Below are 24380 nucleotides of genomic sequence, written 5' to 3' on the forward strand. Positions count from 1 at the left end.
TAAAATTCTTTCTTTGTCCTTTACTTTTGACAGTTTCCTATAATATGTCATGGTGAGGTTCTTTTCTGGTCTTTTCTATTTAGGATTCTACAGACCTTCTATACCTGGATGTCCTTGTCTTTCCCAAGATTTGGGAAATTTTCTGAAGCATTTCATTCAGTAGGTTTTCTATGCCATTGACATTTATTTCTTCTCCTTTGGGTACACCCGTAATGACAACCTTTGATCTTTTAGTGGTGTTCAGAGATCTTGAATGTTCTTTTCATTCTTCCTTAATTTTTTTTTATTTCTGTCTGAATATAATATTTGTAAAGACTTGCTTTTGAGCTCTGATATTCTTTCTTCTGCTTGATCTAGTCTGTTGTTGAGGTTTTCAAGTGAATTTTTCATACTGAGATTTTCACTTCCAATATTTCTGATGTTGCTTTTTTCCCAAAAAAAATCTCTCTTTCCTCGATGTCTTGCTCATATATTCAAATACTGCATTGTCTTTCTTCTTTCATATCATTGTATTCTCTTGGATTTCATTGGACTTTTTTAAAAAACTGCTCTTTTGAATTCTTTATCAGGTATTTCATTCACTTCAGTATCTATGGAATCTGTTACTAGAGAGTCACGAACTTTAGAAGATGTCATATTACCTTGTTTTACTGTGCTTCTGTACTTCTGTGTTGAAAATTATGCATCTGTTGGATGGATATCTCTACTGTTTTGTGGGACAGCTGCCTTAGGAAGCAGCTTTCTCCTGACAACGTGTCTTGGCATGACAGCTTAGTGTACAATATTGACTTTACTTCCAGCCTGGCACCTCAGTGTAATCTTCCTGCAGCTCCCTTGGTTGAGACTAGCAACTGTGGGCAAAGTGCATACTGTATCCGAGCTGTAGAGACAGTAGAGAACTACTGTCTCTACGCGTCCTTGAGTAGGTACTCTAGCCATTTAGGCAGTTGTTGCATAGACAGTATAGTATGTGGGGTGCACCCTATAATGGGTGTGGGGGCCTCTCTCAGGTGATGGGGGGTTTCCATAGGCACTGTTAATATTGGATATTACTTGGAACTGTTTCTGTTACTGGCTGCTCCGGTTGTGGCAAATGACTTGAAGCACTTGTCCTCTGATTATAATTGATATGGGTCTAGATGCTTCAAAGAGACGAAAGAGGTAAGGGCTGGAATCACAGACCCCCCCAAGAAGGAACATTTTAATATCTAACAGACCCTTCCATTCTGACATTCAAAACTTGAAAAAAAAAAAGAGAATCTCCCTAACTTTGCACAGAGATAGCCAGTGCTCAAGTACAGGAGTATAAATCTACTCACGTGGCACAAAGTTACAACTGATCAAATTTCTACAGCCTACAGGAAGTATTTTCATAATGTAAAATGAAATCTAAGTCTTGGTAAACTCCCTTCTTCCTGCCTTCAGACCCTAGGGGTAACAGCTCTGCTGTTGCTACATCTTGGCTGTTGAAGCTCCTCCTATACCTGCCTTGCCTTTACGGGTAATCATAGTTAGTCACTGCATAAACTTCCACGAGTTATACTAATTTGATTGTGCCATCTGTTTTCTGCTGGAATCCAGACTAATGCAAACATATTTTTAAAATAAATGTTGGTGCACCTTCACTGCAAAATACTATTCAGATATTTTTTAAAAATGAAGTAGGCCCATATGGAATGATGAGATTATCTCTAAGACAATTTATCATTAGGTAAGAAGAGCGCAGTATAGAAAAAGTGTGTATAGTATGGTCCCATTTACATAAAACAGAAACACATACATTTACTTATAAAGGTATCTGTATTTATTTATAAACCTTTATATTACACACACACACACACACACACACACACTCTCTCTCTCTCTCTCTCTCACACACACACACACAAACACACAAAGGGGAAGACAAAAAATGCTTATCAAACAAGTTTGTTTTTCTATGAATGAGTGAAAATTGGGAGAAATTGTGAATGGAAGAATTTCATGTTTTTCTTAATTTTTCTTGTAAGGCCCAAACTATTGCAAGAAAACACATGCATTGCATGTAATTTTTTTTAACTCATAGTACATGAGGGGTTTGGACAAAGGTTCCACTTACTCTAGGTCACTGTATCAGCCAACAATCAAATCTGGAAACAAACCAAATTGACAGAAAAAAAATTAATACTTATTGAATTAAATGCTTATTAAATAATTGGAAGGCTGAATGAACAGACTCTGGATTGAGACTCCATGAACAGGGGTCTCAGAACAATGCAGACCAACTTGTGGGGATCCCAGCATTGCCATAATCAGAAGTGAGGGGAAGCATGAGGCCTCCATGGGGTGGGAAAAGCACCATCCACAGAGCAAGAGCCAGGGAGTCGGAACCAGGACCTCTGCTGTGACTGCCCCAGCTGCCTCTAGACATCCAGGGCGTTGTGTCCGGACATTGGAAGCCTCTGCGGCTGCCTCCTGCAGAACTGCCTCCCAGTGCCCCCTCTCTCTGTGCAGCAGGAATGTGCAAAGGTAGGAAGAAAGTAGCTTCGTGTCTTCTTCCAAGCCTCACCTGCAAGCATCCTGTGATAAAACCAAGTGTGTGTGCACCCAGACTCTAGCTGCAAGGAATCTTTCCTTTTTATTCTTTTCCTCTTTTTTATTTTTTATTTTTATTTTTCAGGCTCTGCAGGAAAGGTGGGGTGGAATGAAGTTAGCTAGCCCAAAGCTTTGTTCAAGGGAGGGGGAAGAAGAATTTAAGACATTTCAGATACACACACACAAAATTAAAATCTACTACCCACAGAGTCTCTCTGAAAATAATGCTTAAGGATGTATTCTGAGAATTTTTAAAAAATGAGTCATAAGATAATGTGGAGCTTTAAGAAGTGATTTTAAACTTAAGTATTAATTGTCCTCCACAATCTCCTTTGATCTGGGCCTTGATAACTTAGAGCAAGGGTCAGTCATTTTTCTGGTAAAGACCTACTAGTAAATATCATCAGCTTTGCAGGCCCTCTGGTCTCTGACTCAACTTTGCTGTTGGAGATCAAAACCCAATAATACAGAAATAAAGTGCCAGACTGTTCCAATAAAACTGTTTTGATAAGAACAAGGAGAGAGTTGGATTTAGTCCACAGGGTGTAGTTTGGGGACCCTCAAAAGAATCAGCAGACATAAAAATGCTCCCTGAAAAGAGCATTTCTGGAACAGGAGGGGTAGTGGATTTGTTGGGAAATCGCATGGAGTCGTCACAGTTGCCCAGCTCGCCTGCCCCAGTGTATACGATGGACGTGGCAAAAGGTGAGCCTCAAAAAGGAAACTGAGGCTAGTGAGGAAGGATTTTGTTTTATAAGTTCATGACGCTCCTCTCTCTCTCTCTCTCTCTCTCTCTCTCTCTCTCTCTCAAGTCAAAATAGAAGTGGTTTTTTTTGTTTGTTTTGTTTTAATACCAGGGATTGAACCAGGGGTGCTCAACCACTGAGCCACATCCATATCCCTTTTTAATATTTTATTGGGTCTCGCTGAGTTGCTTAGGGCCTCACTAAGTTGCTGAGGCTGGCTTTGAACTCACGATCCTCCTTCCTCAGCCTCCCAAGCTGCAGGGATTACAGGAGGGCACCACCACACCTGCCTAAAATAGAAGAATTTTAATAAGGATTTTGTCATGATCAAATGTGGATTTTAGAAAAAAAAAATGTGGGTCTGGGGATGGAACACAGGCCCCTCGCATGCTAGATAAACACTCTACCACTGGGCTCCACCTCCAGCTGAGAACTGCATCTTGAAGAACACGGTGTCCTTCCACCTGCTCCCAGGAAAAAGCCCCCATCCCTCCCCAGACCCTGTGGGGTAGGTCGGCACCCACAAAGACGCCTCACTGTTGCTTTGCTTTGTGTCTGTCCCTTTTCCAGCTTTGAAATGTTAGTCATTGGGTTGGTTCTTTGGACTCAGCTTCTGCCCTTGATCCTTTCTTCACCTTGGCACAGTCTGGCATTTGACCTGGGGCTTCATGCTGTAGGCAGTAGTAAAACACCAGAATGATGCTGAGCTCGCCTGGACAACTTTGTGCTCATTTCTTGTTTTTGCCGAAAGACACCTTTAATGTGTGCTTTATTAATATGAGCACAAAGCTAACGGGGAATCTTTATTCTTTTATTTTTAAGGACATGTCTCTACAATACCAAAACGTAAGGTTTGCTATCGTGGATGTGGACGATTCTCCGGTAAGAATCTTACCCTCAACCTGTGGATAGTTCAACCATTTGCATTGTAATTGAGCAGCATTGTCTCCATGATTACATAATCAGTGTAGAATCAAGTAGAATTTAACTTATTTTTAATAAACTATAGTAAATTCCCACATAATGCTTTTACAAAGGTATTTTTATTCATTCCTATTTTTGCAATGGGCTCCTCTGCAGTCTTTCACAAGGTCCTTGACAAGAGAGTTCATTCACTCAGCATCCATTCTGTTTTGGCCTCCGTCTCTCTCCTTTCTTCTAGAGCTCTTGGATGGAACAGCGTAGGAATACTGGAACATTCATTCTCCGTTGTCACATTTCTGGAGGCTTTGAGTATATGCTTGGAAATTTCTTTGGCAGGAGAGTTTATAAACTGTCAGGCATGCCTGGTGTGGTGGCACATGCCTGTAATCCCAGGGACTCAGGAGGCCGAGGCAGGAGGATCGCAAGTTCAAGGCCAGCCACAGCAATTTAACAAGACCCTCGGTAACTTACTGAGACCCTGTCTCATAATAAAAAATAAAATGGCTGAAGATGTAGCTCAAATGGTAGCAATCCTTAGCAACAACAACCAAAAACAAAAGCATCAGGTGTCCCTGGGCTTTAAGACACACCTCCTGATAATTCAACAAGTGATATAGTTGGTACAGAGAGAGGACAACAATACTCCGACTTCTTACCATTTCTTTTCTTTTCCAGGAGTTGGCTGATGCTTGTCACATTAAAGCAGTGCCCACATTTCAGATATTCAAGAAAATCAAGAAGGTATGTTTCCATAGAAACCAGCAAGGTCAAATTAGATTATAGAACCATCAGAGCAAAAAGAAAGGGGGAAAAAAAGCCTACGATATCCTGGGTGGTGAAACAACACATTTATTTTTAACTCTTAATAATTTTTATTTCTGAACTTACATATGGCCAAGAGGTTAAAAAATGCAAGATTTATTAAAAATATCCCCATTTAGACCATCTGAGGTGTTTGGACATAAGAATTCATAAGGGTTATTCTACTATTACCCCTAGCCTGGGGCAGAACCATCAAGAAAGAATCTTCTGGAAAAGAACATGATGAAATTCTCACACCAATGTAGACAAGTCATTAACACCACATGGAAAAACATTAATAAAAAGTTATCACAGGGCAAGATGAATATGTCTGAATATGCAGATTCTAGATTCAGATTCCCAGGGATCAAATACCAGTTCTCCCACCGCCTACCTGTGGGACCTGGAACATGTACTTCATCTCTGTATATCCAAGTTTCCCCATCTGTGAAAACAGGGATCATAATAAATTTTTCCCTCACAGGGTTGTTGTGAAAATTAAGTCATTAATAGAATAAAGTGCCCAACGTGTTATGTTAGCTGGTTAACTGTTATCTTGAAGATATTTATGGAATAAAATATTTAAAATATTTGGCACATGATCAAAGTAGCCATTTCATATATGGCTGGAGATATGAACATTTGTGCATATCTCATAAAATGTCATTTTGCCACAAACTTAGGAGGCACAAAATATTCATTCCTTTTCACACAATTACCTCATCCCTGGGAACTTGGGCCAGAGAAACACTTCAAGAAAAAATAAACAGCTAAGTGTATAATAATTACAGCATGAAAAAAAAATAAACGGAAGCAACCTAAATGTCATTTTTAGTAGAGTGACTAAGTAAATTATGATACATCCACTCTCTGAAATAGTATTCAATCAAAATGTTGAAAGAATATGTGTAAACAAGTTTATTCTGAAACTTTATGAAGATTTGTATCTGCAGCATTTGACATGTAACTGTAGAATTTTATTTTCAGTTATTATTCGTTATATACTTGCTGCACTATAATTGTTGCAATGAATTTAACTTATTTCTTTTGAAAATAACATGACATGTTCCCTTCCCTTGTGTTTTTACTTGAAAATTAAAGCTATTTAATATATGTTCTCCCAACACATACTACCTCCATGTCAAGTTATATACCTGTGCATCATATTTTATTATTTTCTCCACTTCCATCTCAGAAATAAGAATGTGTCCTTCTTCCAAAAATTGATTCCATCCAAGTATTTGGATTGCATTCCCTCCCTTCTGTTCCAGGCCTCTATCCTTCAGTTACCCTATTTCAAAGTTGGAGTTTGGACTTGTGTTTGTGCCATCTGGCCTCCATTTTCCATTATCTACCAGCAGATCTCTGATTTTCCTCTCAGGAGCCATGTCCTTTTCCATCCTGGCCCCGGCGCTCCCTGGGGACTTCATCTCTAGGTGTAGACCAGTCAATGAAGTCTATTTCCATCAGGAATGGGCCCTGGGTTCTAGTCAAGCCAATCAATCCAAGACAAACCAGAGCTGATTCCAGGACCTATGCTCGAACAGTAGGTCTACGTCTCCCCCTTGATATCACTGGGGTTGAATTTGGGAAGAGATGGAGCTGAAACTATGACAACTAGCTTGTCATCATACGGAAAACTGAAAACGAAGCCACCATAGAGGAAAGCAGCGGAGTCACTCACGCCAACAGATGCTCATGGCATGAAATGAACACTGCATTTGTCCATGTCTGAAGTCTGAGATACCCCCTAGGTCCCTGTAGACATGGGAACATTGAGTTGGATTTTCTGTCAAAAAAAAATTCTCATGTGTATATTTGATGTTCTCTTAAACTGGTCTCCTTCATTTCCTGTTGAAAGAGTAGAATACATTTAATATTTCCATTTTTTATTTTCCACACATTCCCTCATCTATCATTCCTTAATGTCACCAACTCTTTCCACACATCTAATTGAAATAGCCATTCCTCAATCCTCATATTTCTTGGTTACACAAAAGCACAGTTAACGAACCAGCTGGTATATTCTGGAAACGTCTTTCCTCTTTGGGCTTCTGTCTCTGATCCCTCCCCCAAGCTCTCCTCTGGCTTGTCTCCTCTGGATTCCAACATAAGTGCTTCCCAAAGTTCTGACCTCTTCTCCTCCTACCTTCTCCCCTTTAGCAATTGCATCCCTACTTCTAGTTCAAGCCATAAATACCTTTTACTGAGACAGATGCAACAGCCCTCTTTACTCCCAAGCTGTAACTCTATAACTTTGTTCTCTTCTCCAAAAAAACTCCTGCCCAGATCCATGTATATCATTTCCTTATTTAAAATGTGCTGTCTTCCCCCCTCTGTTGCCTACAGAATCACCACTAAACCCTTGTGTTCAAGTCTGGCATTTAGATATCTCCATAAGTCTGACTCAAGCCACTGTTCCCTGCCCTTTTCTGTTTGACTCAGATCTCAACTCCAAGCACTTGGAGTCGTTCACATCTGATTTGAAAGCCTGGTGTCTAGAAGAACCTTGGATTGAGAGAAAATGTTCTATGTGTGACAAATGAGTAAGCAGATAAATGCATGAGTGAATGTTTGTCTTTTGCCTACATCTCACTCTGGCTCTGCCTTCCTTCCTGGTCTTGTTCCCATCTAATTCAGTGCAAGTTTCCGTCTGGCTCAGTACAGTTCTCTATTTTCACTCCTTCTGTAGATGTTATTGCTTGGTGGCTGCTGCCCCTCAATAGATTTTATTCCCATTTTATGATGATACAAGACTCTCAGTTCCCAACTTACTCTGTATCTAGACTGTTGAGCAGATATTAGCCATTCTTCTGAGCAAAGGCTTGGCCCTATTTGGTCTCAGCTCTCTATGGAGGTTGGAAAGCCCCCTCTAAGGGGAGGTGAGATACTCTTAAAAACAAGTATATCTTAAAAGGTATCTAAAGGGTACAGACGGATCTCTTGAATTAATGGAACAAAATGCCGGCACTCCCAGATCATGAATGTTAGTGAACTTTCTGTTATAATAACAAATACTTGAGATAATTAACTCAAGTTTATTTTGGCTCATGGTTTTGGAGATTTCAGTTCCTGTAGCTCATTGCTTTTGAGATACATCGGGGTAGGGAGCACATGGCAGAGAACAGCCACTCATATCATGGCTGGAAAGCAAAAAAAGAGAAAAGGAAAGGGGCCAGAGTCCCCCAGTCCCTTTCAAGGACATGCCCCCCATGACCTGAAGACCTTCCACCCTGTCCCTGAAGGCTATAAGCCCTCCTGATAGTGCCACCCTTTACTGCATAGACCTTTGGAGACACTTAAGTTTCAAAATATAGCACCAAGATCTCAAAATTTTGATTCACTGCTGTATAACTGCTAGAAAATACCACTATCTGAACTTGCAATGTACAAAGGAGTCCACTTCTAAATTTTGTTTGCACTTGTAATCATGTCTCCTGATGTACTCATACCTGGATCGATTTAGATATCATTTTTAAAACTCCAGTAAAAATTGCAATAATGAAACTGTTTGACAAAAAAAAAAGTCCATCTTCTATGCAAAAGACAAGAGTCATAAAAAGGGAGGAAGAGATCCTAAAGAGATATCCCTGCGTCTGAGCAGTACTGTAGGTTCTGCAGATCCTCACTTCTGTTGCATCAAGAGCTTCAGTTAAACCTTGACACCGCTGAAAACCTCCCCCAGTTCTACCTCATAGGGCTCTGAAAAGAAAGCCCCTAGAACCAGAGAAGATTTGGGGTGGACAGGCAAAAAGATTCATTCATGCGAATTTCCTTTCCCTTGCAGTAGAACTGACTAGGAAATCTTTCATTGACATCCACTATCTTCCTGGGGGTAGAGAAAAAATTAAATTCACTTCTTTGGAACCAACTCCATAAATGTGTTTCATCCGTCATCTGGGACAGCACAACTGGAAATGGATTTATTGAAGCAATTACGTTCTATTTATCTGTTTTTTTTTTTAAACCCCTAGAGTGGAGTTTCTATTAAGGACTGTTACTAGAAATGTCCTCACATTTCTGGTAAAATATCTGGCAAAGAGCCACTGTCCATTATACCCTTTCAAATGTGCATGGCATAAAAGCCTTATGATAATTCCTCCTAGAGCACAGAGGTAGGAGATTATTCACCTCCTTTGGAAATATGATCCACTTCCTTTCATTAGAACAAAAAAGTCTTTGCATTTCTCTTTTGCCATTATTTCCAAGAATCTCAGGATCACCTCTTCTGATTGAATTCAGTAGCCTCCCCGTCCTGCAGTTTCCTGATATTCCTAGACATTCCCACATCACATCATCTTTATGTTTTCATTATTTTATTTTGCCCTGATTCATGTTCATTTTAATTATTTTTAAAAGTATATAAATCATAAGACAAAACTTGAAAAAAATGAAAACAAATGAAGCCATTTGCAATGACCCGTGGTGGTTTATGGGCATTTCTTGGTTGCTGGAAATGTTCACATAGAGGTTAGAAGAGCAGCTGGCAGGGATACAACATGAGCCACACCATTTAAGGAGAAAACCACAACAAATTTTGGGTAATCAAAAAGGCTTTTCCCTTTCTGCTGTACTCCTTAATGTTTTTATCTAGAACATCACACCATGTTCCAAGAAGATACATTGTGGTAAATAAGTTCATTCCTGCTCTACTTTTCCAGATGGGGCACCTTGGCTGGTTCTTTTAACACAGTATTCTGTTGTAAGTACAGTAGTCCCCCCTTTATGTGATAGTGGGGGGCAGGGCAGGGGGTGTGCTTGCTCCATAAATATATCTTACTATATCACCATCCCTACACAACCAGTCATGGCAATAGGAAATTCAAGACCACAACCGTCAGTCCAGGTGCACATCATCAATAATGATGCTTTGTGAAACAAGTTGACAAGCCAGAGTGGCATGGTGCATCACTTCAAAGTCATTGATCACGAATACCACACTTGGAGGGCCACACTCCTAGGAACTGGTGAGGAGTCAGTCAGGATTCTCTTGAACACTTGCAAGAGGAAGCAGCCAGATCACCAGCGTTTGTTCTTCTTTCAGAAGGAGCCACACAGGCCATTAAAACATCACTTTTATTATAAGTAGTCATGACGCTCAATTGTGCTCATTGAAGAACATAGCTGGAACTCGTGTCAACAGGCTGCCTACAGTTCTCTTGAAGCCTTGACCTTGAGATGACTTGCCCATGGGAGAATCTGGGGCTGCAGGTAAAAGAGAGATCATTGCTTTGCAAAACTGTCAAAACCCTAATGTGAGCAAAGGCATGAGAGCCTGCCAGACCCTTCTGAAGAAAGCTGTCCAAAGGGACTCAGAGGAAAGCTCACCTGAGCAGAGTATCCCCCGAAAGAGAGAGAACAGACATGAGCTCACTCCTTCACCTAGGCTTAAAAGACATGCTTGCCCCTGAATTTGGGAGAAAGAGGAGGGATGTAGAAAGCAGGCATGTGTAACCGTGTAGAAAGAAGGCAACTGAGCTGATGTTTTCAGTGGAAACATGAGAACAGGGGTATAGGCCATTGAAGGAAGAGCCCCTATAGCCACATTTATACTTGAGAACAAAGTTCCATCTCACATTTCCAGCAGGCAGAAGACATCTCCTCTGGCCAGAGTCCCAAATCACTTTTCCTATTCTCTGTGTGGCTTGAGATGAATTCTCACAGCATCAGATCCATTCCTCCTTTCCCCTTCTGTGGAAAACCACACTGTGCTGAGAACATGGCCCTCAAGCAGCATGTCAACCATTCAATTGCAGGCCCAGGATAAGTTTGGCCTGAGGGCCAAATCAGACCCTCCGACCTATGGAACCCAGCCACACCCATTTATTTACATTCAAAATACAACAGCAAATTAGAGTAGCCTATGAATCATGAAGTAGGTATTATCTGGCCCTGTATCAATGAAGTTTGAACCTGAATCTAACACAGAAGAAGAAAAGCACTTCTACCATTATTTATGCCCGGCAATGCTCAAAGAGTCAAATATGTAAGAACTTTCTAAACAAGCAACAAGAAAAGGGAAATCAATTAGTATTTTACTGACTTCTCACTATGAGAACAAGTTGAAAAGATGGCTCCTGTAGATAAGGGGGGGGGGGAATTAACAGCTTGCTTCTATGAGCTCTTTTCTTGAAATTGGGCGCATATGTTCAAGCTTCCTTCTTGTTAGGATTTAGCTCAACTCCAAAAACCTTCCCTGAGTTTCTTGCATTTGCAATGCCTGCCCTGGGTGTTGTGAAAAGTCCAGGGGAAGCGTTCAAATACTGGGTTGACGTTATGCAGATGGTTCTGGGGTGTTAGAGTCTGTAAACAAGTCTGGATGGCGCCTGGCAAAGTGTCAGAGGGAGTGGTTTGTGAAGTAACGCCAGCGAGCCATTAAGTGTGGAGATTCCTTATTGGTTGACTGCTGTATCTAGTTTATGTTAATTAAGATAAGCTGTGTGGGATGTATATATACCACTCCTGTCCTACAATAAATGGCTCCCATTCCTGCTGTATCAATGTACACAAGTTATTCGTGTCCCCCCCCCCCCATTCTGCTGCAGTCGGACTGCGGCACTGGGGAAGAAGTGGGTGGGGTTCAAAGGGAGAAGCCAAGACAGGATCAAATAGCACCACTGCCCACCTCTTAGCAGATGGTGGAGATAATCTGAAAACTTCTCATCTCTTCCATCTTATTCACAACATTGAATGCCTTGGTAAACCCTTCTAAAATAATATATTATTATAAATTATGAAATTGTATGTACAAACACTTCTACAGCCATCCCCCAAAAATGTCGTGTGTGGGTTGGTGGTTCTGTGCTACTTTGTTTGCTGCTGTTGTTGTTGCTGCTGATGCCTCAGGATTTGCTGTTGTAGTTAGCTAAGTACAGATGTCTGGGAAAATGGCAAGATTGATTTGGACTGTGTAGCTGGTCCAAATATATAACTTCAGTATTCACTCAACCAAAATTGCATATCAACTAACAGGCCAAGACATTTTCTTATAATTATTCTATGAATGCATCATTAGTCAGACTCTGAAGTCTAATTTTTACTCTCAGAAATTCATGTGTTAGGAAGTTCCACTGTCTCCAGCCCTTTGTATTTTCTCAGTAACAGGAATAGACTTTTTGTAGGTGACGGAATGCCTTTGACCTTCAGAAAACTGCCTCTGGTTGAACTTTGATGATAGATAAATGGTGGGGTAGGGGTCATCCCAGTACTCTATTTTTGTATGTGTTTGAAAAGGTCTATAATAAAAGATTTTGAAAACTTGATTCTTGGGCTTGGGTGGTACTTTGTTCATGAACAGCTTCCCTCTGTCCCTTGGTCTCTGGACACTGGCGTTCATAGCTCTCATTAGCAATCATTCTTGGGGTAGCAGCTGTGCGTAAAAAATAAAGGCAAGAAGAGACATAAACACACTTAACTAATGCTTCCTATGGGCGTGTGCCTTTGAGAGGCACAGCCTAGCATCAGCTTAAAATGAGAAAACACTCTGGGCACAGTTCACAAACTAATTGTCTACCTTATACAGTTGGCCCTCCATATGCACATGTTCCACATTCTTGGATTCAATTAATGACAGATCACAAGTATTTGGAGTAAAATTGCATTTGTACTGAATATATACAAACTTTTTTCCTCTGATCATTATTCCCTCAAAAATACATTATAACAAGTATTTACTTTGTGTTATTATAAGTAATTATAATAACACAAAGTAATTAAAACAAATAAGTAATTATAATAACACATAATTATAAAATTATAAGTAATCTGGAGAAGATTTAAAGTGTATGAGAGTACATGCGTAAGTTATATGGAAATGTCAGTCCATTTATATAAGGGTCTTGATCATACATGTATTTTGCTTATCCATGGAAACCAATTCCCACACTATCCATGGAAAACTGCATATGTTCAAAAGAAGGTTACTTATAAAATAAGTTCTTGTCAGTAGCTGTTTCTCATTTCTTAGATGCATTTAGTAAGCTCCTGTGTATGCAATGTCTATTAGTCGAGACACAAATGTAATATTGACAAATTGGACAAAGAAAGAATAAGACAATTGGTACCTAATCCCTGAAATTTAATGCTACTGAGAATCTCATACTCATACTTCAATAACCAGAAATTAATATGGAATAACTTATGCTAAACCCATTAATATAGTGCCTATTCTGTAAGGTTCTAAACTAGAAACCAAAAATATGGGGGGAAAATAAGGGTTAGTGTCCATCCTTGCTCTGGTGGAACACACAGATGACAAAGTCAATTATTTAATCATGGAATGTACAGAGTACCATGGGATCATAATGAAAAAATTCAGAGACGATGCCATGAGCTCATGTTCAACCACCATGAAGTCTGGATAAGATTAGCAACTAAGGGCTGGGGTTGTGGCTCAGTGGTAGAGCACTTGCCTAGTATGTGTGAGGTACTGGATTTGATTCTCAGCACTGCATATTAATAAATGAGTAAAATAAAGGTCCATCAACATCTAAATTTTTTTTTAATATTAGCAACTGAGAAAAGATGGGAAGAAGCAGAGTGTTAAAAAATAGCATGGGTATGTGTCAGGAATTATTTGAATAACAATACAATGATAAAATTATCACTAGCCTATGAGCTCCTGCAGGATTGTGTCTGTTTTGTTCACAATATATCCAGCTCATAGTAGGCACTCATTAAATACAATTTTTCTTTTTTTAAAAAAAAGCACAGGTTGACTATCCCTATCCCCAAAATCCAAAAATCCAAAATCCAAAAAATCTGAGATTTTTTGAGTGCTATCATAAGCCACAAATCTGGTGCTTCAAATGTACACAAATCTGGTTCCATGCACAAAATTATTAAAAATATTGTATTGAGTTATCTCCAGGCTATGTGTATGAGATATACACAAGATGTAAATGAATTTTGTCATTAGACTTGGGTCGCATCTTCAAGATACCTCATTATGTATATGCAAATATCCAAAAATCTGAAATCTGAGACACTTCCGGACCCTAGAATTTCAGATATGAGATAGTCAAACTGTATTTGTTAAATGAACAAACGAATCTAACTCTGAAGTGCTGTTAGAGTTGAGAGTCTGTGGTAGGGGGAGGGACAGCGAGGTAGACAGGATAAAATCAAAGAGCCCTTATAACAAGCTTGGATTTGATGGTGATGGGGGGAATGTTGAGGAAGTTTACAAAGAAGGATGGCATGAGTGGATTTGTGGTTTTGAGCTTCAGGAAGGAGAGGAGACTGAGAAATAAGACAGGAGACAAGTTATAGAGCTGTTACTAAAATTCAGCTAAAAGTGGACAAAGGTAACATCCATGGAATTATGTAGCAAAGTTGATGTCACCTAAAGCCACCAGAATGACTGACATGAATAAGATTGGCAAACACCAAGTGTTGCCAAGGCTGTGGAGCAACCAGAACCTTCCTCCTTTGCTAGTAGAGCATAATTTGAAAGTCTATGGAGTATAATTTGAAAAACTGTTGGGTAATTTCTACTAAAGTAGAATTCTATAATTCCACTTTCAGATACACCACAAATGAGTTCTTATGTGTCCCAAAAGATTTCTCACAAAGATAGGAACAAAAATGTCCCCAGAAGCATCATTTGTCATAGCCAAAATGGATAAAAGTGTTACATTCCTGCAATGGAATACTGAAAAATAAATGTACTGCTGCTACAAAGATAAATCTCCTGAGTATCACATTGAGCAAAAGAAACCAGATGCAAGAATACACATTAGAGAATTTCATTTATAAAAGTTCATAAACAGATAAAACCTATTCATTGTGAAAAATTCAGAGTAGAAATTGTGTTTGAGCTTGGGAAATGACAGGGCAGGGGTGTCTAAATATACCTTGATGTGGGGTGTGGCTACACAGTGTGCTTTGTAATAATTTTCCAAGCTGTACAATTATAATCTTTGCATGGTTTTGAATGTATATGAATTCTTTTAAATGTGGCTTCAGTTTCCTGGCTTGAGTGACAGCATGGGTGAGAGTGCCCTGAGCTCGATTCCAGGAACCTAGAAGAAAGAAGAGTCAGACTCCACAATAGTTGAGGCTCTTGTTGCACCGATGGCTTCTGGCTGACCTTGATGGCTATCCAAGTAGCGTAGCACAGGCATATCACATCTCTCCTCCCTGGCCCCTACATTCCTAGAACTTGTGACATCCCACCATGAAAACAGTTTCCACCAAGAGAAGCCCATCTTTGGGGGCTCCAAAACTCTCTGATTCCTCAATTTTTTTGCAGTAAGAGACAATCTAAGATAAGCAGACATAATCAGATTCACTAAGGCTTTTGCCATATGCAAAATATATATATTCATATATATCTATATATGTATGTATGTATATCTTCTTATAGACCACTGGGAGTCCAGATAACTACCTGGACTTGCATGGTGGCAGTAACAGGGAAGAGACACACCTTAGGAACTTCTTATTCAACCCTTACCGGTGTCTGTCTCCTGCTCAGATGTCAAGATACTTCTGTATCAGAAAAGTAGAGGGTAGAGACTTAGGAGGATTGTTGGCAGAAGGTACAATAAATGGATAAGTGGGAGCCACTGCTCCCACATAATGAAGCCCACTCTTCCAGTTCCCATGAGAAAAACAGAGAGACTGAAGTGGAACCCAGAACCTCTCCCATCCTCCATTTCATTCCAGCTTTGGCTAAAGGGACAAAGTTCCTTTAAAATCAGATTATGAAACTCCTTCATGTCCCAGAGCAATCATTCAGCAGTCATCTGTTAGGAAAGAAAACCATTTGCAGATCCTTTCTGACAGCTTCCTCCCCTGGCCAAAGCCAAGGGGGAATTATTTATAGGGAGATGGTTACAAAGCAGGAAACTCAGACAAATAATGAAATTCTGCACCCACACCTAGGAAACTGTATTCTCAAGAGTCAAAACAACATTTTGCTGTAATACAAGTGAATCCATGGCCGAGCAGGTAAGTGGATCCACAGCCGAGCAGGTAAGTCAATGCGATCAAGAGCAAGTTGAAGCCTTGAATTTACACTCAGGAAATAGATAAATGAATTCTCCCGGCAGAATGCTGCTGCCTGGAGAAGTATAATCATCAGGTGTGTGGATAGTTACCTTCTCTGCAGGACACTGAGCACTGAAGTTTGTTCTGGACTTTAACAACACTTGCTCCAAAGTCCTGACCTCATTCTTGGTGCCAAAACCGTCCTTTCTAGAAACAAGTCTTCACCCAATTCCAGCCTCTGTTTACCTATACACCCTTCCCTCTCTCCAACCACCAAATACAATTTATGCTAAAATCATAATGAGCAGTAAGGGCTTGGGGCTTCCATATTTCATCAAATATAAATGCTTATTAAAAATGTACCACTACTTCATATACTACTAAAAAGTGTTCTGATTAAAACCAAGAGATGTAAAATGTTGAAAAGGAAATGTGCATCTTAGAATCAATTCTATACAATGACATGACAGAGTCAGGGAATAAGAAGACACAAGCCATTTGGTTTTAGAAGATCATGTATATGAATTAATAGGTCCTCAATACCAGTGCAAAAAAACTCCAATTATTGGGAATTTCCAATTATTGGGATAGACAAGAGGGATTTTGTGGAGAATTATAGAAACCTGGAAAATATTGCCGTAAGCAATTTTGAAAGGGTGACAAATGTTAAAATATCATAATTTAATGTTTAATGTATTCTTTATATTTAAAGTATCTTGAAGATTATGGTAATGAAGGAGTTCATTTTATAACCAGGAAATAAATTCCTCAAAGCTTCAACATCTTTGTAATGCTTGAATAATGTTTTACCTTTGTGTGTTTGAAACAGATTTTTGAATTTTATGGAATGGATGTTAAAAGATTGGAAGAGAAGATTCAACAGTTCATGTAAGCTGCTACCAAATCAAAATATACATGTGACATTTTCAAAGGCAACAGCAAATGTGTTTGTTTTATTTCCAGCAAACATGGTAGAGTTCTATCTTCTCTCTCCTAACACTTGAATAGCAGAATACCATATTGCAATATAACTGCAACGTTGCTTAAAATTGTTGCAATATCAGAATTGTGTCATTTCCATTCTCCAAGGCAGCCTTAGCACTTCTCTGAGTTCCCTCCTTAGGCAGTGTTTTCTTGACCTTCACAGCAGAGGCCCTGCACGGCTAAGTAATGCCAGGTCATCAAGGTTTTCCAGAGATTTCCAAAGATGCAATTCTTCACAGTGATCAGAGAACAAATAAATGCCTTATTATCCTACAGTGCTCCAAAATGGAACTTTCTCACCAACTAAGTCATTGTTTGCAATACAAAATTCTTTCCAACACAGCATCTTATATTTGAACTGTCATTTTTCTCTCCTCTGCCTTTCTAAAATTCTCCTAAAAATAATTTCTAAATATCACAAAAACAGAAAACAGATAATCCCTTCTCTTATGTTTTGTGTGTGTGTGTGTGTGTGTGTGTGTGTGTGTGTGTTTTGGTTTTTTTATTTTTATTTTTGTGGTGATGCTGGGGATTGAACCCAGGGCCTTGTGCATGTGAGGCAAGCACTCTACCAACTGAGCTATATCTCCAGCCCCTAGATAATTCTTTTATCATCTATAATATGTTTTAAAAAACTGAGCAGGGGGCTGGGGATGTGGCTGAAGCGGTAGCACGCTCGCCTGGCATGCGTGCGGCCCGGGTTTGATCCTCAGCACCACATACAAACAAAAGATGTTGTGTCCGCTGAAAACTAAAAAATAAATATTAAAAGTTCTCTCTCTCTCTCTCTCTCTCTCTCTCTCTCTCTCTCTCTAAAAAAAAAAGGTTTAAAAAAATTTTTTTAAATGAGTTTTTTAAAAAAAAAAAACTGAGCAGGGCATATGCCTAAAATTCCAACTTGGGAAGTTGAGGCAAGAGGATCTTAAATCCAAAGCCAGCCACAGAACTTAGCGAGGCCCTAAGCAACTTAATGAGACCCTGTCTCAAAATTAAAATTTTTTAAAAAGGGCTGGGGGTGTGACTCAACAGTTAAGTGCCCCTGAGTTCAATCCCTGGTACCAAAAATAAATAAATAAATAAGAAAGATATTTGAAGCCCAGAGAAGATGACTCTTTCTTATGACTATACTCCCCAGGAGGTTGCCTCTGGATGAATACTGGAATCAGAAAAAGTAGAGCCAGCTTCCCCAGCCATAAATGATTGAGATTTTAACAAAGAATGGGATCTGTGTTCTTTATTAGAATCCTCTGGGCTACAAAGTAAGGGGAAATGGTACCTGCTAACTTGTTCATTCAACAAATACTTATTGAGCTCCTACTCTGTACCAAATGCTGTAACAAACATTAAAAATAAAACTTGATAGGAGGTTAGAAACTGGGGGTGGGGAGATGAGGGAGGGAAGGGAAATCCATGAATTTCACGTATTTCTCTCTCTCCTCTGCTTTTCTCTTTGCACCTGAATCATCCCTTCTATCACTATAGATAGATGCTCTTTGTTTTTCAGTTTTCTAGCAGAAAGTAGCCTCTGCCAACCACTCCCAGTCATACATTATCACCTCCACCAAAGAGAACAGCCAGACCATTCAATTGGGAAAGACTCCAGACAGAAAGCTGGGCGCGGTGGCAGAAGCCTGTAATCCCAGCAGCTCAGGAGGCTGAGACAGAAGGATCCCAAGTTCAAAGCCAGCCTCAACAACAGTGAGGCACTAAGCAACTCAGCAAACCCTGTCTCTAAAATACAAAATAGGGCGGGGGGATGTGGCTCAGTGGCTGAGTGCCCTGGAGTTCAATCCCTGGTACCCTCTCCCCCCTCCCAAAAAAAAGACTCCAGAAAGAGGAAAGATAACAACACAAATCAAAATAAAATGACAATTTAAAAACAAAACTTGACTGTTAAGAGCTGACACATGCATCCATACTTGCATATGTAAATATCATGTGCTAAGCAATGTGGTAATCCCTCTGCATTCATCACCAGGTTTAACCTGTACAACAATCCTGTCAATATCATTATACTGGGCAATGTTTAGCAGGTGGCTTTCTAGGAGGAAAAAGTCGTGGTTCATAGTGATTGCCAATTTCTGCAGTGTAAATACATAAGAATTTTAGGTTGCTAGTACCATCCCTAAACACAGAGTTGGAAGAGAGATACACAATAGCCTCTTGTGAGCTGGTAAGATGTGACACACCACTGCCTGCTAGCAAGGTAGTTCCCTCCCTTCCTTCCTTCCTTCCTTCCTTCCTTCCTTCCTTCCTTCCTTCCTTCCTTCCTTCCTTCCCTTTCCAGTGCTGCAGATGGAAATCCAGGGACTCAAGCATACTAGTGAACATTTACCACTGAGCCACATCCCCAGCCTGGAAGGTACTATGTTTATGCCTATTTTCTTACACAGGACAAAACAGACACAATGAAGTAAAATAACTCCTTCAATTTTGCCCAGAAGAATCTGTATTAGAACCCAGGCTGCTGTATGTTTGCCAAAGTTGAGGCCGAGGATTTAAGAAAAGTAATATAGTTGAGCATATATAATGGTGCCATGCTGGTCTTAAATTCTACCAGTTAAACTCACTGCTTAACAAAATTAAAGATTAAAAGATTTCAGATCCAGCCAGGTGTGGTGGTGCACACCTAGAATCCCAACTGCTCTGGAGGCCGAGGCAGGAAGATCACATGTTTGAGGCCAGCTTGGGAAACTTAGTGAGACCATGTCTTGAAATAAAATTTCAAAACAGGGCTAGAGTGTGACTCAGTTGTACAGCCTTGCACAAAGCCTTGGGTTCAATCCCAAATACTAAAAGAAAAAAAAATGAAACAAAACATTCAGATGATCTTGTCGGATGCCCTCATTTTAAAAAGAGCCATTTAGAAGGTTGGAAGTGTAGCTCTCTGGTGGAACAGAGTGCTTGCCTACCAGACACACAGCCCAGGGTTCAATTCCTAACATCAAGAAAGAAAAAAAAAAAAAACAAAGGAAGTGAGATACAGCTAATGAAAGGTATAATTTTCAAAATCAGACTTGGACTTAGAGATTACCAGAGGATTTTGGTTAAGAACTGAGGGTGTAGTTTGCTGGTAAATACTTGTCTAGCATGTGCCAGGGGCCCTGAATTCATCTCCAGTGCAAAAAAAAAAAAAAAAATTGGTTCCCCAAAAAAGTTTTATTTCTCCTTTTTCTTTTCCTTTTTAAACAAAAAACACAAATATTTTTAGTGATGCTATGTATCTTTCCAGCCCAGAAGGGACAGATGGAAATGTTCATGGGATGAGGAGACTGTGTGTCACTTTTGGAGGTCTGACTGCATTTCTTTCCCATAAGCCTAACCCTGCCACAGAGCAAGGGTGGAAGGACCTGTGCCCCATGGTATTCCTTCAATCTTTGGACTCAGATGTATGCTAGGTGCATTCCACAAACAAAAAAAGAGGTTCTCTGACTCGACTAAAGCAAGAACCCAGTTGAGATCTGAACCTGTCTCTCTCCACCTATTCCTCATGCATGCCATTCTCCCAAGCCCAGGTGATATCTGAGTGAGGCTCAAACACAGACTGGGCCAGACAAGATGTCCAGGCCTGGATGGAAGCTTGGAGCTTTCTACTCTAGAGAGCCGGGCTGCGGAAACAACAACAATATAGCAGGGAACTGTGAACCAGAACTGGCACTAGTAAAGGTGAGTGACAGTGTCTGGCACTTTGAGTAAGTCTCCACAGGCCACACTGTAGGAAGGATAATTTGAAAATTATCTAGTGACCGTGGAAAAGTCAATTCATATGTATGAAAGTTTAATAATGTAATTGTGTAGGATCTTGGTCCGTTTGGTGTTGCTAAAATAGAATGCCACAGACTGGTAATTTATAAGGAAAATATATTTATTCTTACTGTCCTAGAGGCCAGGAGGTCTAATACCAAGGTACTGGCATCTTGCTTGCTCTGTCATCCCATGGTGGAAGGCAGAAGGGTAAGAGAACACATGAGTGAGACAGAGGCAAGAGAGGGTAACCTCACTTGTAGAAGAAATCCACTCCTCTCATAATGACAGCAATCCATTGATTGCCTCTTAAAAGTCCCACCTCTGGACACTGTTGCATTGGGGATTAAGTTTCCAACCTATGAACTTTGGGGACAGTCAAATCATACCAGATAATGTGTGCATTTTAGATAAAGGAATTCCAAGGACCTTGCTCCCGAGCTGACACAAGTCCCTGGCCCTCTGGGAAGATTCGTGAAAGCGTCTGCCCGCCGAAAACTAAAAAAATAAATATTTAAAAAAAAAAAAAAAAAGAAGAAGAGGAACAAGGTGATTGACTTCCATACCCAGATGTGCAGATGTCACATGGAGTTCCCCATGCAGCCCCAGGCATTTTGTATTCTCCACATGCTGGAGCAAGCAGATGTGTCCTTTTCTTCATTGTTATTTCTGTCCTGCCTTCCATTTTAACCAGAAAACAGTGCATACCTCAGAGCCCAAGGGCATTCCCTGCAAACTCCAGGCTTCTTTATCTCTCTCTCAGCAGCAAGGTTTCCCTATGACTTCCCCTGCCTAAAGGTGGAAGGTTCCATGTTTTTATTATGGCCTTTCTATTGGAATAGGGAAAGAGAAGGAAACGTAACTTATTTCTTACCTCATTGTCTAATGCTGAGTTGTGCTTTTTTACTAATCCAATTTTTATATATCAAACACTCATGTATTATCCAGCCAGGGCATAATCTAATAATGGTTCTTAAATTGTAATTAATGGGCCAGCATTTTCTTAGAACAACAACAAAAAAAATCTAAGTGCATCTATTATAGTCATGGGAAGTATTATTTCATGAAACTTGCTTAGTTATATAATATTTATGCTAGGGTCATGATGTAAAATATACTTATTGTGGGTTCTACTGAGTTTGAAAGCCCTTGATATAAGGAGCCTCATTTTTGTCAGGAATGGCCTACCTAGTACAGGGAATCTCTAAGTGAGCATCTGGGACCAAGAGCAGGAGCATTGCCTGGGAAATGCAAACATCAGACCCAATCCAGACATCCTGAACCAGAACCTGAGGGGTGCAGGTGTGGGGACACGTGAGAAATCCAGGTGACTCTGGTGCACATTCATGCTTGAGCCCCACAGGTAAAGTATAAAAGAAGACTGATTAAAAACATTGATGAAGCATTAGAACAAAAGAGTAATGACAAAAACAATTGGCAACACTTTTGATAAGAATCCCAGATAAACAATTAGAAAAGCAGATTCAAAACTCTTATCAAAAAAATTAAGCAATGAGACTTCCACTAAGATCCACTTGGTAAGCTTTCCCTCTCCTAAAGGGACACAGGCGTCCACACATGTGCACACACAAACGGCATCTTATTAAGTCCTCCCCAAACCCTGCAGGACATCAGTCATAGCCATTCTCATCGGAAGAGGCAGGGAAGGGCACAGAGATGAGGTACTTGGTTCACAGTCTCACCACTAGGAAACGGTGGAGCCCAAATGGAAGCACAGATGTGCTGAAGAAAATTCAAGGCATGATAAATGAATATGACAAAATTCTCTCAAAGCAAATAAAATATGCCCCATCAATTTTTTTTTTATTGGTGTCATATCTAGAGCTAGGCACCCTGTAATAATGGCAATATTACATAAATTGGCAATATTACATGAGGTAGAGTAAAAATCACCCTTGGTTGAACTGACATTTAAATATAACTAGATACCATGTATTTTATCTGGAAACTTCAGGTAGACCTGAAAACCCACCACAACCAACAAAAAAGATGGCTTCCCCAGTGGCCGTGCACACAGGGCTCCGTGGCTGTACCAGGGAAGGAACACTTTCCTCTGTCTGGAAGGACCAAAGGAAGCTTCACAGAAGACTGTGTGGGCTGACCTGGAGGGATGATGAGCTTGCTGGTGATGCACATGATGGATGAGTGTAGTCTGACGGGCAAAGACGGGGAAGAACGTTCCAGATGCAGGGAAGAGTCGAGAGTTTGAAAATAATGCCTGGGGTGCATGAGCAATGCGGGGAGGGGGAAATGAAGGTGAGAGCCTGAGCATGAAGGGGTTTGGCAGGAAGAGGAATGACTCAAAACTTCATCCTCCTGCCATGGACAGGAAACAATTCAAAGGGCAGAATTGACACATCTTCCTTCTTTTTTTTTTTTTTTTAAAGAAAGAGTGAGAGAGAGAGAATTTTTTTTTTAATATTTATTTTTTAGTTCCCGGCGGACACAACATCTTTGTTGGTATGTGGTGCTGAGGATGGAACCCGGGCCGCACGCATGCCAGGCGAGCACGCTACCGCTTGAGCCACATTCCCAGCCCCACGTCTTCCTTCTTTTGACACTTCTTCTTTCTGATAATCAAAACTTGGACTAAACAGTGCTTCACAAAATGTGGCCTGTGAACTGATGGTACCGTGAGAGACCATTTCAGGGTAATAGGAATTTCTTTTGTGGGGAGAGGGGCATACTGAGGAGCACTTGACCACTGAGCCACATCCCCAGCCCTATTTTGTATTTTATTTAGAGACAGGGTCTTACTGAGTTGCTTAGTGCCTCTCCATTGCTGAGGCTGGCTTTGAACTCAAGATCCTCCTGCCTCAGCCTCCAGAGCCGCTGAGATTACAGGCCAGCACCACTGAGCCCAGTCAGGAATTTCTTTAAGAACAATTGAAAGTCTTAATTTGACTCTTATATGTATACTTTAGAAAATTAAAATGTTATTTTTAGAACAGTTGTAGGTTTACAGAAAAACTGAGCAGAAACTGTAGAGTTCCCTTGTACCCACCTCTACATTTTTTTTAGAGAGAGAGAATTTTTAATATTTATTTTTTAGTTCTCCGCGGACACAACATCTCCGTTGGTATGTGGTGCTGAGGATCGAGCCCGGGCCGCACGCATGCCAGGCGAGCGCGCTACCGCTTGAGCCACATCCCCAGTCCCTCTACATTTCTTTTTATTCTCTTTATCATCTCTCTAATAGTTGCTCCTCCTGCTGGAGAGATTGGCAAGAGAAAGAGAGTGCTTGGCCTTTGAGTCTTGGCTAAGCCACATACCAAGTAAGAACTCAAAATAAAATCCATTTTTTTTCATTGTAATCCTTTGGGGAGATAATTTCTACTTCTGAGAACATAATAGATTATAGAATACACTAAATCTGAGCCCATTATCTTTTCCCCTTCCACTTCCACCTGCATTTGTAAGTATTCATCTTCTATTTAAGATGTGATAATAAAAAAAAAATTGTGTTGTAAGAAGAATATTCCAAAAGTGAATAGATTAAGTGTGCCTCCCGGGCTTGTTATTTCTAAATTGGGAAACCCTATGTCTATTCCCATTGAGACAACTTCCTAAGGACAAAGGCTGTGGTTTTCCATC

At 40.2% G+C, this 24380-nt stretch overlaps 1 long non-coding RNA gene across 5 annotated transcripts in view; it reads right to left on the reverse strand.

Moving 5' to 3' along the window:
- The window catches only part of LOC308642952, a 1001730-nt gene that overhangs the window by 950192 nt on the left and 27158 nt on the right, over positions 1 to 24380 (reverse strand). For 3 of the 5 annotated variants that reach the window (XR_014020670.1, XR_014020671.1, XR_014020672.1), the window contains exons 2-4: positions 9177 to 10250; positions 6200 to 6896; positions 5440 to 5490 (exon numbers count right to left, since the gene is read on the reverse strand). This is a non-coding gene — a long non-coding RNA (uncharacterized lncRNA). Of the gene's footprint in view, positions 1 to 4679; positions 5491 to 6199; positions 6897 to 9176; positions 10251 to 24380 lie in introns of those variants that run through there. The other 2 variants (XR_014020673.1, XR_014020674.1) reach the window with 2 other exon arrangements.

Source organism: Spermophilus citellus (assembly GCF_964194105.1).
Source record: "Spermophilus citellus genome assembly, chromosome: 2".
Taxonomy (NCBI): Eukaryota; Metazoa; Chordata; class Mammalia; order Rodentia; family Sciuridae; genus Spermophilus; species Spermophilus citellus.